The sequence below is a fragment of the Pogona vitticeps genome, chromosome 2 (genome assembly GCF_051106095.1).
Source record: "Pogona vitticeps strain Pit_001003342236 chromosome 2, PviZW2.1, whole genome shotgun sequence".
NCBI lineage: Eukaryota > Metazoa > Chordata > Lepidosauria > Squamata > Agamidae > Pogona > Pogona vitticeps.
In genome coordinates this window covers 64,911,864-64,925,596 of record NC_135784.1, presented here as the reverse complement: position 1 = coordinate 64,925,596, position 13,733 = coordinate 64,911,864, and the positions used below count along the sequence as shown (strand labels likewise).

Below are 13,733 nucleotides of genomic sequence, written 5' to 3'. Positions count from 1 at the left end.
AGAGCCCACGTAAGACTTCCAAGACATCCCCATGGTTCAATAGGCCTATTCTAATGACAGTGGGTTCAGTGAGACTCACTGGTGGAAATATAGTACAACAACAACAACAACAACAACAATAATAATAATACACATATACATATATACATATATACATATATACATACATACCCTCTATGGGCATGGGCCTTGTTGAGGTGGAGGGGCTTGTATGCTTCAGTGAGGTTGAGAGCTATGCTGAAGGGTCTCCCGAGCCAGACTAACTGTTTCCACCAACCATCAATTATGATGAGAGAAAATAAACAGAAATCCATACTAGATCAGTCATTGCCCGGGTCAGCAAGGACCGCATCAGAAGATGCCGTAGCCCCTGGGCATCTGGTGACAAATGGGCTACACAGTTCAGCAGACCCTGCTGAGGAACCAGGACAGGCTGCTGCAAAGCTACTGGAACAACGTAAACACAAAACTTGGATTCTCACCAAAATCTGAGAAATTATTAAATGTTATTATGAGGCAAATCCAATAGCTCCTGGTTAAAAAAAAAAGAATGATGAAAATTTGGAAAAGGGAACACTCAGATAGTGACATAACTGAACAACAGTTCATGGACTAGAGAAGGTTTATCATCCGGAGTAAAGTGTTTTCAGAACTGGATTTGCAAGAACTAGAAAAAGTGGCAAAATCAACACTGAACAATGACCCTAATATGGAAGAGAAATGGAGGGTAGAGGTAGACACAGTAGTGGAAGAAACTGAATCAATAGAGGAACAGCTTGAAGTAGAAAAAAATAGAGGAACAACTTATGGAATAACCCAGAAATTATGAGGTAACAGAATGGCAAACATCACTGAGGGAAAAAGTAGTAACCCATATTAGCCAGAACACAGAAAGACAAAGGCTCCCCAATTTGCACCATTTACAAAGTAAACCAATAAAAGATCTAGTGAATGATGCAAATGTTTTCATCAGAACAATCCCAACCAACATGCTAAAGGAAACAAATCAGCTCATTTATAGCATAGCTACCATTATAACCACGGAACTTGGTTACAAGCTGGAAAAAACCCCAGAAAACTCATGGCACTCTAAAATGGAAAATTCAACTTGAAAGAAAAATAAACAAATTATGTACAGATATGAGCGACTTAAAACACTTGAAAAATAAAAAAACTTAAAAAGGAAAAAGTAAAATCCAGACTACACAAAATATATGCCCTAGAAAGGAAAACAATTATTGAAACTATGGAAGAATTAAAACAGTGGGCAACAGCTACGGCAAAGAAAATTGAAAGATATGATGGACACTTGAAACAATATAGAGAAAACACACATGTTTGAAATCATTTCGTTCATTCGTTCGTTTAGTCGTTTAGTCGTGTCCGACTCTTCGTGACCCCATGGACCAGAGCACGCCAGGCCCTCCTATCTTCCACTGCTTCCCAGAGTTGTGTCAAATTCATGTTGGTTGCTTCGCAGACACTGTCCAGCCATCTCATCCTCGGTCGTCCCCTTCTCCTCTTGCCGTCACACCTTCCTAACATCAAGGTTTTTTCCAAGGACTCTTTTCTTCTCATGAGATGGCCAAAGTACTGGAGCCTCAGCTTCAGGATCTGTCCTTCCAGTGAGCACTCAGGGTTGATTTCCTTTAGAACTGATAGGTTTGTTCTCCTTGCAGTCCAGGGGACTCTCAAGAGCCTCCTCCAGCACCACAATAAGGCATCAATTCTTCGGTGGTCTGCTTTCTTTATGGTCCAGCTCTCACTTCCATACACTACAGGAAAAACCATAGCTTTGACTATTCAGACTTTTGTTGGCAATGTGATGTCTCTGCTTTTTAAGATGCTGTCAAGTTTTGTCATCGCTTTCCTCCCAAGAAGCAGGCGTCTTTTAATTTCGTGGCTGCTGTCTCCATCTGCAGTGATCATGGAGCCCAGGAAAATAAAATCTGTCACTGCCTCCATGTCTTCCCCTTCTCTTTGCCAGGAGGTGATGGGACCAGTGGTGATGAGCTTAGTGTTTTCTTTTTGATGTTGAGTTTCAGACCGTTTTTTGCACTCTCCTCTTTCACTCTCATTACAAGGTTTTTAATTCCTCCTCACTTTCTGCCATCAGAGTGGTATCATCTGCATATCTGAGGTTGTTGATATTTCTTCCGACAATCTTAATTCCGGCTTGGGATTCATCCAGTCCAGCCTTCCGCATGATGTATTCTGCATACAAGTTAAATAAGCTGGGGGACATATACAGCCTTGTCATACTCCTTTCCCAATTTTGAACCACTCAGTTGTTCCATGTCCAGTTCTAACTGTTGCTTCCTGTACCACATATAGGTTTCTCAGGTGGTAGATAAGGTGGTCAGGTACTCCCATTTCTTTAAGAACTTGCCATAGTTTGCTGTGGTCCACACAGTCAAAGGCTTTTGCATAGTCAATGAAGCAGAAGTAGATATTTTTCTGGAACTCTCTGGCTTTCTCCATAATCCAGCGCAAGTTAGCAAATTGGTCTCTAGTTCCTCTGCCTCTTCGGAATCCAGCTTGTACTTCTGGGAGTTCTCGGTCCACATACTGCTGAAGCCTACCTTGTAGGATTTTGAGCATAACCTTGGTAGCGTGTGAAATGAGTGCAATTGTACGGTAGTTGGAGCATTCTTTGGCACTGCCCTTCTTTGGGATTGGGATGTAGACTGATCTTTTCCAATCCTCTGGCCACTGTTGGGTTTTCCAAACTTGCTGGCATATTGAATGTAACACCTTAACAGCATCATTTTTTAGATTTTAAATAGTTCAACTGGAATGCCATCACCTCCACTGGCCTTGTTGTTAGCCAGGCTTTCTAAGGCCCACTTGACTTCACTCTCCAGGATGTCTGGCTCAAGGTCAGCAACTACATTGTCTGGGTTGTACAGGATATCCAAATATTTCTGATATAATTCCTCTGTGTATTCTTGCCACCTCTTCTTGACTTCTTCTGCTTCTGTTAGGTCCCTCCCATTTTTGTCCTTTATCATGTTCATCTTTGCGCAAAATGTTCCTCTAATATCTCCAATTTTCCTGAACAGATCTCTGGTTTTTCCTTTTCTGTTATTTTCCTCTGTTTCTTTGCATTGTTCATTTAAGAAGGCCCTCTTGTCTCTCCTTGCTATTCTTTGGAAGTCTGCATTCAATTTTCTGTAACTTTCCCTATCTCCCTTGCATTTAGCTTCCCTTCTCCTCTCTGCTATTTCTAAGGCCTCATTGGACAGCCACTTTGTTTTCTTGCATTTCCTTTTCTTTGGGATGGTTTTTGTTGCTGCCTCCTGGACAATGTTACGAGCCTCTATCCAAAGTTCTTCAGGCACTCTGTCCACCAAATCGAGTTCCTTAAATCTGTTCTTTACTTCCACTGTGTATTCATAAGGGATTTGGTTTAGATTATACCTGAATGGCCCAGTGGTTTTTCCTATTCTCTTCAGTCTAACCTTGAATTTTGCTATGAGAAGCTGATGATCAGAGCCGCAGTCAGCTCCAGGTCTTGTTTTTCCTGGCTGTATAGAGCTTCTCCATCTTTGGCTGCAGAGAATATAATCAATCTGATTTCGATATTGCCCATCTGGTGATTTCCATGTATAGAGTCGCCTCTTGTGTTGTTGGAAAAGAATGTTTGTGATGACCAGCTTATTCTCTTGACAAATCTCTATTAGCCTTTGTCCTGCTTCGTTCTGAACTCCAAGGCCAAACTTCCTTGTTGTTCCTTTTATCTCTTGGCTCCCTACTTTAGCATTCCAGTCCCCTAGAATGAGAAGAACATCTTTCTTTGGTGTCAGTTCTAGAAGGTGTTGTAAATCTTCATAAAATTGTTCAATTTCAATCTCCTCAGCAATGGTGGTTGGTGCATAAACTTGGATTATTGTAATGTTGAAAGGTCTGCCTTGGATTCGTATTGACATCATTCTATCATATTTGAAATAACCAATGATTATTCTATACATGACTATGAGAAAATGCACAGCAAAAGAAATTAGGCCCACGTAAAGATGTTGCTCTAAAATTTTGGAAAGAAATGTGGGAAAGCCCAACCAGACATAACAAAAATGCCTTGTGGATTAAAGACGTTTGTAAGGAAACTCAAGAAAAACAAATGGATGATATTATAACAACTGAAATGATTAAGAGGCAATTAAAGGCTGTGCAAAAGTGGAGTGCACCTGGTCCAAATGAGCTGCATGGATTTTAGTTAAAGCATCTAACAAGTCTCCATCGACATATAGCAGTGCAATTTAACCACTTATTTCAAAATTCTACAACTGAAGACTGGGTGACAACAGGCCGCACATTTCTGATCATAAAAGATCATCAAAAGGGCAATGAACCCAGTAATTATCGACCAATTACACACCTTCCAACAAGGCTCAAGCTCCTCACCAGAGGACTTGCAAGATCAATATATAATTACTTAAATGAAAACTGCCTATACCCAACTGAACAGAAAAGGAACTTTAAAAAAATCAAGAGGCACGAAAGGTCAGCTGCTTGTTGATAAAATGATACTGAAGAATGCAAAAAGATGAAAAAACAAACCTTAATATGGACTGGATGGATTATAAAAAGACATTTGACTCATTGGCACACAGCTGGATTATCACCTGCTTAAAAATGTTTGAGATTAGTAATAAATTCAGAGGCTCTTCAAGAAAAACATGAAAATATGGGAAACTGTCTTAATGGCCCATGGTGAAGAGATCAGGCAAGTTAGCATCAAAAGAGGAATATTTCAGGGGGATTCTTTGTCACCATTGCTGTGCAACATCTCACTAATCCCCATGTCAATAATTTTAAATAAAACTGGATTGGGCTACCATATTTCACAACAAGCAGGAAAAATCAATAATCTGTTATATATGGATGACTAAAAATATGTGCAAGCAGTGATAGAACCACTGCTAAACACAGTGCAAATATTTAATGAATAGATGCAAATGAAATTTGGAATTCACAAATGTGCAGCTCCGTCTATACACTGTGGCAAGATCTAAAACCTAGATAAGAGTTAAAATGGCATTATTATAAAATCACTATCAAGTGATGAAAATTTTAAGTACCTTGGAATACTAGAAGCAGACAAAGAACTGACAGAAAGGGAATATAGAAAAAGACTGCAGAAAAACCAAATTAAATGGTTGAAACACAATCAAACCCTAACTATATGGACTGTTCCAGTAAATAGATACCCAGCTGGAATAATAGAATGGACTCAAAAACAAATTAAAAGAATTGGATCAAAAAAGGGAAACTAATGAACACGCATCACACACTATATCCAAAAAGGTATGTGGACAGATTATATTTACCATGAAAAATTGAAGGCCGAGAATTACTGCCAAAATAGCATATAGTAGAGGAGGAAAAAAAGAAGCCTAGATGATTATATCAGTACAAGCAGAAAAAAATTACTTAAGGCAGTGAAAATGGAAAATATTTTGAAAACAACAGAAATAAAGGCTCAATATAAGAGACAACAATTTGAAAATAAATTAAACAGCTGGAAAAAAATAAACCACTTCATGGGCAACATCTGAGAAATACTGATGGAAAGCATGATCATAATTCAACATGGGCATGGCTAAAATTTCTTAAGAAAAAAATGAAGGCTTGATTTTTCCTGCACAAGAACAAGCACTACAAAACAACATGATGAAAGCTAAGATCCAAGGAATTAGTGCTGACAGCAAATGTCAATTCTGTCAAGAAAAAGATAAAAGTGTGTCACACCTCATCTATGAATGTCCAAAGATTGAATAAACAGGTTACAAAGTTAGACATGATAGAGCGGCAAAGTTCGTGCACTGGTCAATATGCAAAAAATATAACTTGCTGGCCTCAAAAAACCCATGGGAACATCAGGTAGAGAAGGTGTCAGAAAATGAGGGAGTCAAGATCTTGTGGGATTTCCAAATGCAAACAGACAGACATCTTGAGCATAACACACCAGATATACAGTAGTAGTAATAGAATGAAGAGATTTTTGGATCATTGACATTGCAGTTCCAGGGGATGCCAGAGTTGAAAATAAAGAATTGGAAAAACTAACAAAGTACAGAGAACTGGCAATTGGAACATCTTGCTTGTGGATAAAACACACTTCAGTGGTCCCTGTAGTGATTGGGTCTTTGGAAACAATATCAAGAACTTTCGCAGTACTATAAGCAGTTGCAAATCTCAGAAATCACACCATCAGAGCTACAAAAAACGGCAGTATTAGGAACAGCGTACATACTGTGCTGATATTTAACAGACACTTAGGTTTTTGGTTAAAACATGTATGCATCTGATATATAATACTAGTTAAAGTTTTTATAATTTTGACTGTGCCTGGTGTTTATGAATAATAATAATAATAACCTTAGAACTGCAGAGCTGGAAGGGACCCTGTGGATCATCAAGTCCAACCCTTGTTAAGGAGGCATAGTGGGGAATCAAACTCACCACCTCTGGCTCCTAAACCACTGAACTATCTAGCAGTTCTATTTGAACCACGGCAATTTGGTGAGTCAACAGTTATGTGAGTTACATTGATACAAATGGCTAACTCTAATTGCAGCTCAGCACTGGATTTCAGCCACTGTGCACATTCTGAATGTGCATAGGGTGACAACTAGACATGGGGATGAAAATAAAAACAAATCACAATATTCAACAAACATTGCAGATTCATCAGATATTCATTGCTTCGTATTCTTGAGGTCCAGAGACCCCGACAAATATGAAGCAATGAATATAGCCCTTTTATATTAATTCATTCATGTACCCCTGTCTGTTTATGCCCCTCGTGGGCATAGGCAGAGAGGAATTTTCCCTTTGGGTGGCTTGCTAGAGCCTGCCCAAAGGGAATCCCACCCCCTTGTTTACAAAGGCGGGGGGAGGATCACTTCGGGCTTTGCAAAGACAGCAGAGTGGGGGGTCACTTTGGTCAGGCTTTCCCTGTGTTTCCCTGTCTGGGTGGATATAGAAAGACAAGGGAAGTCTAACCCTCATGGCATAGATTGTGGAGGTCTAATTGAAGTGATCCCACTTCCCTGCTATTTTTGCCCAGGCAGAGAAAGACAGGGGAAGCCTGATCGAAGCGATCCACCTCTCTGCTGTATTGACAAAGATGTGTGTGTGTGTGTGTGTGTGTGTGTGTGTGTGTGTGTGTGTGTGTGTGTGTGTGTGTGTGTGTGTGTGTGTGTGTGTGTGTGTGTGTGTGTGTGTGTGTGTGTGTGTGTGTGTGTGTGTGTGTGTGTGTGTGTGTGTGTGTGTGTGTGTGTGTGTGTGTGTGTGTGTGTGTGAGAGAGAGAGAGAGAGAGAGAGAGAGAGAGAGAGAGAGAGAGAGAGAGAGAGAGAGGGATCGCTTCAGTCAGGCTTGTCCAAAGGAAGCCCTCCCCCCCACTGCTCCTTGCAAAAGCTAGGCTACTGGAACAGAAACCATGGTTTCAGTAATCTAGCTTCTGTGGAGCGGCGGCAGAACAGGAAGAGGCAGCTGGGCAAGGTAAGCGGCAGTGGGAAGGAGGTGGGGGCAGGCTGTGGGGGCAGGGGGCTCAAAAAAAGGGCTGTCTAAAAAAAAACCCAACAAACCGATTTGTGGTTCGTCAGGCCACCAGGGGAAAATTTGTGATTTGTTGTTTTTCAAAGTTGATGGCCCATGAACCAAGATGAAGCACCATTTTGGGTCTTAGACCCCATCTTTAGTGGCAACCTTTGCCCATTTCCCATTTCTCAAGACAATGGAGGCAGCTATAATGCTGCCATTTATCTTGCAATGGGGCAAAGCCCCCCCCCCACCAGCATTGAAGTTCTAGAATCTTCAAATGGCCAATGAGGGCGAAAGACCAATATCTAGGTTGCAAACGTGTTAATTCATTTGATTCTGTCAAAAAATCAAGAGTCCATTTCTGAGAGAGCAAGGGGATGATGAAATAAGAGAGAGACTGCATCATTAGCTCTGATAATCACAAGCCCCTGTGCATTGCCTCTGACAACCCAGGTCCTGTCTAGGCCGCAGACTGCTGCCAGGTTGTGGACCAGGGGTTGGGGACTCCTGTTCCAGAGGACTTGAGATAATGTACTGATGCTTTCCAAATCGTTGCCCTTCCATTCCCCTTATTGCACATGCTACAATTCATATTGATTTTCACATGCTGAAATTCTGGTACTTTACTGTAAAACTAATTAAAATTAAGTTGAACCCTCCACCTAAGATAAAAAAAAAAAACTGCAGGGGAAGATGTGTAAAATGTCACTGAATTAGCTTAGGGAATCATGACCTCGTTCATGTTGACTCTTCTGAATAAACATGAGTTGTATACAAGTAAGTGAAAATCTTCGGATTTATCAAATGGCAGGTATGATTTTACACTGTATTACAGTACAAGCAGAAGTACAGAGGAATTTTGTTTGTTTGTTTGTTTTCATCTGCAGCTTCCAGAATTCTCCCGCCATCATGGCCAGGGCGTAACTTTTCTAAGCTCTATGACTGCAGTTGGAAATAAGAAATGTAAGGACCTGTGTACGCTAGATGGCAGCATTTGAAAATTATAACTTTAGTCTTGTGAGTCTTTCAAGGCTGCAGTTCTCTGGGCAATTAGTGAAGAGTGATTTCTGACCCGACAGGTATAGGATCATATGACTAGACATCTGCACTGTCATTATAAGGAATACAGTACTTTTGTTAAAGGACAGACATGGAAAAAATGCCAGGGCAGGCTGGAGGGGTCAGGGCAGAGATGCATACAATGTATTGCTTGTTTCTTTGTTTTTTAATCACATGATCTCTGGACACAATCAAGATTAGTGGCTAGGCTTTAATAATGCAACTAGAAGGGCTTTGTACAGTTTCCCCCGTCTTCTAGCTCTGGCTCAAATATTTTCACACCTATGTACAATGGTGTCTTTATTTGCTGCCTCTAAGCTAGAATGTGTATTATTCTCTGGATAAAATAACACTCAGTGTAATATAATGCTTCACTTATAAACGCTGCAGTCTACACTGCTGAATATTGTTTTCACTCCTCTTAAATCCTTTCCCAGTCTCTACTGTAATGCTGCACATGAGGTAACTTCTGGGCTAGTACAGTTTTTCTTCCTCAGTTTACCTACCCCAAGAAAAGGGTTTGGAAACTGGAACATAGTTTTCTAGTCTGTATTCTGTGGAGAAGGCATGGGAACAACAGTTTACCTGAGAGGCTAAAAGGTCTGCATGTTTCTCCCTTGTATGTGTTGCAATTACTCGCATTTTTGATTTGCATTTCATCAAGTCCTAAACAGCCTTTCAAAATATTTTGGCATATAAGTAGTGCAGCCACATCCTAGCTGTTCTTGCTTCTGTCCTGTCCAAGCAATCACAGTACAGCTCATGTGCTCATCTTCTGGAATCTTCTATGAGCACTAGCTAATTTCTACATGAAGGAGGTTTCTGCTGGAATTAGTGTGTAGTGTTTGTATACTTAAACTTCCACCTTAAAAATCCAGGAAATTGAATTCTTTAAAAAAATACAAACTCTGCTTTATGGATGTGGGATATTGTCCATGATTTTTTTTTAAAAAACAAAACAGGAAATGGCCTAGTATTGCTGCACAATATTGTGCCCGCATTAGCAGCAGGAAAAAGAATGTCAAACTTTATGTAGCAAAGGGCAGCCGGAATGATTAATAACACCAATGACAACCATCGAGATGGTCTACACTACTATACCCTCTTCTGCTCACTTCTATTCACAAAGTGACACCAAGCAAGGGAAAATCCCAGAAGCTGGCTCCTTTTTCCATCAGCTAATCCCTTCTCACCCAAATACAAATCAAGGGTCAGGGCTGATTTTCAACAAGTTGTCTAGGTGAATAGTAGTGAGCACAAGAGGGTATAATGCTGGCATACGAAGGGACCTCGGATGGCAGAGTGGTTCTCCTTACCAGCTGCCCTCTTCCCTGGTACAAATGCTTCCTGTGGGTCCATTAGCTTGCTTTCCATCAAAGGTTCCGTTGTTCCTTGAAAAAGTCCAGGAAAATAAAAATGTATTTGCTGGAAATTGATAAGGTACGCACAACGCAAACATCTCTGAGAGGGGAATTCCATCAGCCAAGAGCTGCCAATGAAGAAGGTTTCCCATCTTGTCACAACACCCTTCAGTAGTGGCAGCAAATGCAAGAGGCTGAGCTGGGGAACTCTCCCTTGCCAGAGGGTGGCCTTCCAATTGTGAAATGACCCTGAGGTTGGTGAGTTGTGTAAAAGGCAAAACATGTAGGCTTAAAGTAGGTGACAGTCGGGGAGGGGGATATAGGTATAAGAAATATTTTTAGGAGCAGGATACAAATGTGAGAGAGCAGGCGGAGGGTGGGGCGGAGAAACAATTCCCTGCTGAGTTCTGGGACTCAGCTTCTGAATTTAATGTTCATAGCATTGCAGCCTGGTTCTCCTCTTATACACCCTCAACTCCTTCAGCTGAATTCATTAGAGCTTACTTCTGACACTTGTCCAGCAGGCCGAGGCAAAGAGGCAGTCCCAAAACCAGCCAAATCAGGGAGCTGGACAGGGGACAGATTGTATTCGTCTTCAGTGTGGAAGAGACTGTCACTCTCGAATTGGCCTTCTCAGCCACACTAGACGCTGTTCCAAGTCCTCGATACAGAGCATGTTACCATAGTCTCTCGAGAATGAAAGATGCCTACACTTCTGAGTGTACCTACATTTCTAATAATCAGTAATTTAAATAATAATACTAAATTATGATGCTGATGCTGATGATGAACTCATTTTGTATCAAATTTATGGAATTAATGTTTAAAACAATGCCACAAATGTTAGTGAACTTTCTCTATAGCTGTAATAATCTTCTGGAATATTGGTGAAAGAAGGATTTGGTTACTTCAAAGTGCAGGACACGCAACAATGGGCTCAAGTTAAAGAAAGCCAGATTTCGGTTGAATATCAGGAAAACTTCCTAACTGTTAGAGCAGTACAATAGTGGAACTAGTTACCTCGGTGAGTGCTCCAGCACTGGAGGCATTCAAGAAAAACTTAGATAATCACCTGGCAGATATGCTTTGTTTGTATTCCTGCATTGAGCAGAGAGTTGATGGCCTTGTTGGCCCCTTTCAACTTCACTTTTCTATGATTCTGTGATTCTAGAGACCTGTCATTATGTTGGCCTCTGACAGATAAGGCCTTCTTCTTGTAGGTTCTTATAAAAGATCATATCACCACAGCAGGAAACTAACTTCTTGTGAGAGCTGCATAATGTGCTGCTCGTTAACAAGAATAGATCAAAGTTCACTGTGAATAAGACTCAACTGTTATCTCCCTTCACAACAATAATTAAAGTCATGCCTTCACAGATTCTTGATTATAAAAATGAGCTGGTTATTAAATAATCAGGGGCCTTAAGTTATACAAGGGCTTCTCAAGCCTTTTCAACAAAGATCTTCTTCTCTCTGCTTAGAGGGGAAAACCTACCACAAATTCGTTTCCCTATAATGTTTTTCATCTCAAAATATCCAAGGCTGCAACTACACAGCAAAGAAAATGCAGTTTGATCCGCTGTGATTTGCAGTTAATTTAATTGGATTTCCCTGGGTGAAATCACTGTAGCTATCTGGATGACAATTTGCAGGAGTCAGCAGGGGCAAAGAAAGATATCTCATTTTGCATGGAGCTTAAACAGCAGAAGGTGCCTTAAGGTGCTAATAAGGTGCTAACTGCTGGTTCCCATCTCTCTCTTTTAAAAAATTCACCCCCTAAGTGCCCTAGTGATATTATGTTCCAGTGCTGAGTTGAAACCGTTTTTCTTTAAAGAAATGGCTTGGAGACCAAAGATACTTGGTTGAGGGGAAGTGACACTCAGAGAAGTCAATCACACTAACAGAAAAGGGGGGGGGGGAAGCAAAGTATGCTGCTTATACACCGCCCCATAGCACTTAAAGCCCTCTGTAGGTAGTTTACAATTTAACTATGCAGGCTACACATAATTAATTATGGAGGCTGAGTATTCATTTTACCGACCGTGGACGGCTGAGTGAAACTTGAGCTGGCTACCTGGGATTGAACCCCTGGTTTGTGAGCACAGTGTTGGTGGCACTCAGCAGTTTAACCACTGTGCAACAAGAAAGCGGACAAAAGCAATGTCAAACCATTTGTAACAAATTTGAACCACTCCTGTTGGCTGAATAAAAAATATATACTGTATCTATATAATTCCTCACTCAAAAGAAGCAGTTCTTCAATGCGCTTCCCTTCACTGAGCTTTAGGTTCAGTAGTCACTGAGTTTTAATTTTAATTAATCAGTGCCCAATCTGATTACAGAGTAAATGGCTAATATAGTCATACTCTGTGGAGGGAAGAAAGGGATGGTTTGGATTCTCAGATATTATTTGGACTAAATAAACAAAATGAATCGTACTTCCCCTAAAACAGACGGAAAGGGGAAATAATTTATTGGGATTCTAACCACCAAATGGTTTACACATCATTCCGTGGTTTCCTTACCTCAAAGTTCCTCTGAAGTCTATAGGGTTGTCCCGGTTGTAAACTTAAATTTCTGTCCTGGCTATTACGCCCTTGGGCTGTGTTAACTGATGTACTGCCAGGTGAGAGGACCTGGCTTTTGTTACATTCACCTTCTTAACCCCCCGCTGGGTTAAATGAGGATTACAGGTAATTATCGGCTTGCCCATCTTTATATTAGCTGAATGGAGTGTGGCTTCTTTGTCTCACTTCCCTGGCTGACAGAAAATATCTAGCTCTAAGAAGGGAGCCGGGCAGTTGATTTCATGCAAGTAGTAATTTCCCACAAATCGCAAAGAGGCCCTGTTGAAAGAGACTTAGCTCTAAGTTAGCGTGAGAGCTGGGGATTTCTGTTTCTTGTGTGCAAACTGCATGCACCATTTTAATGTTCCTGGACTTTTCTGCAGTCTTTCTCTTAATGCTGTCTTTTAAAATGTTTCCTTTTAAATACGGTAAACGTTATTAAACTTCCAAACCTGGTCTGCAAGTTGAGGGGGTTCTATTATTCAGTTCCTTGCCATTTGTCATTCTACTGGAAATATATTTTTCTTGGTAAAGGTAAAGGTAAAGGTTCCCCTTGACAATTTTTGTCCAGTCGTGTTCAACTCTAGGGGGCGGTGCTCATCCCCATTTCCAAGCCATAGAGTCAGTGTTTGTCTGAAGACAATCTTCCATGGTCACATGGCCAGTGGTCCTTATTTATCTACTTGCATTTACATGCTTTCGAACCGCTAGCTGAAGATCAAGACCTTACAGCACAGAGGCTTCTGCGGTTTAACCCCGCAGCGCCACCATGTCCATTTTTCTTGAGCATTCTGCAATTTGGAATGGTGGCAGCATATATTGAAGAGGCAATTTTAGAGCAGTCAGAAACCTGTACTTGCTTTTGGCGCATGATAGTTAGGCAGTGAATCCAGACTGTGGCAGAGGGTCTGGGAAGCACTACATTCTCCTAGATATTTAAACTACAAGTGGTGCCTCATTTAGCGATGTTAATCCGTGCAGAAAAAAATGTCGCTAAATGATTTAATCGCTAAGTGATTTAAAAGAGCCCATAGGAACACATTAAAATGCGTTTAATGCGTTCCTATGGGCTAAAAACTTACCTGTAAGTGAAAATCCTCCATAGCAGCAGCCATCTTGGGTGCCTCTAAAGCGAAACAAAACAGCGGTCGCCATTTTGTTTTTCCGGTGGCCATTTTGGAAATGCCAATCAGCTGT

At 40.9% G+C, this 13,733-nt stretch overlaps 1 protein-coding gene across 2 annotated transcripts in view; it reads left to right on the top strand.

Moving 5' to 3' along the window:
• Window positions 1-13,733, top strand: part of ABHD6 (abhydrolase domain containing 6, acylglycerol lipase) — an 88,778-nt gene that overhangs the window by 29,789 nt on the left and 45,256 nt on the right. The window contains exon 1 of one of the 2 annotated variants that reach the window (XM_072989577.2): window positions 9,135-9,208. The exons of the other annotated variant lie outside the window; for it this stretch is intronic. The gene's annotated coding sequence lies outside the window, so the exon portion shown is untranslated. Of the gene's footprint in view, window positions 1-9,134; window positions 9,209-13,733 lie in introns of those variants that run through there. 2 annotated transcript variants of the gene reach the window in all.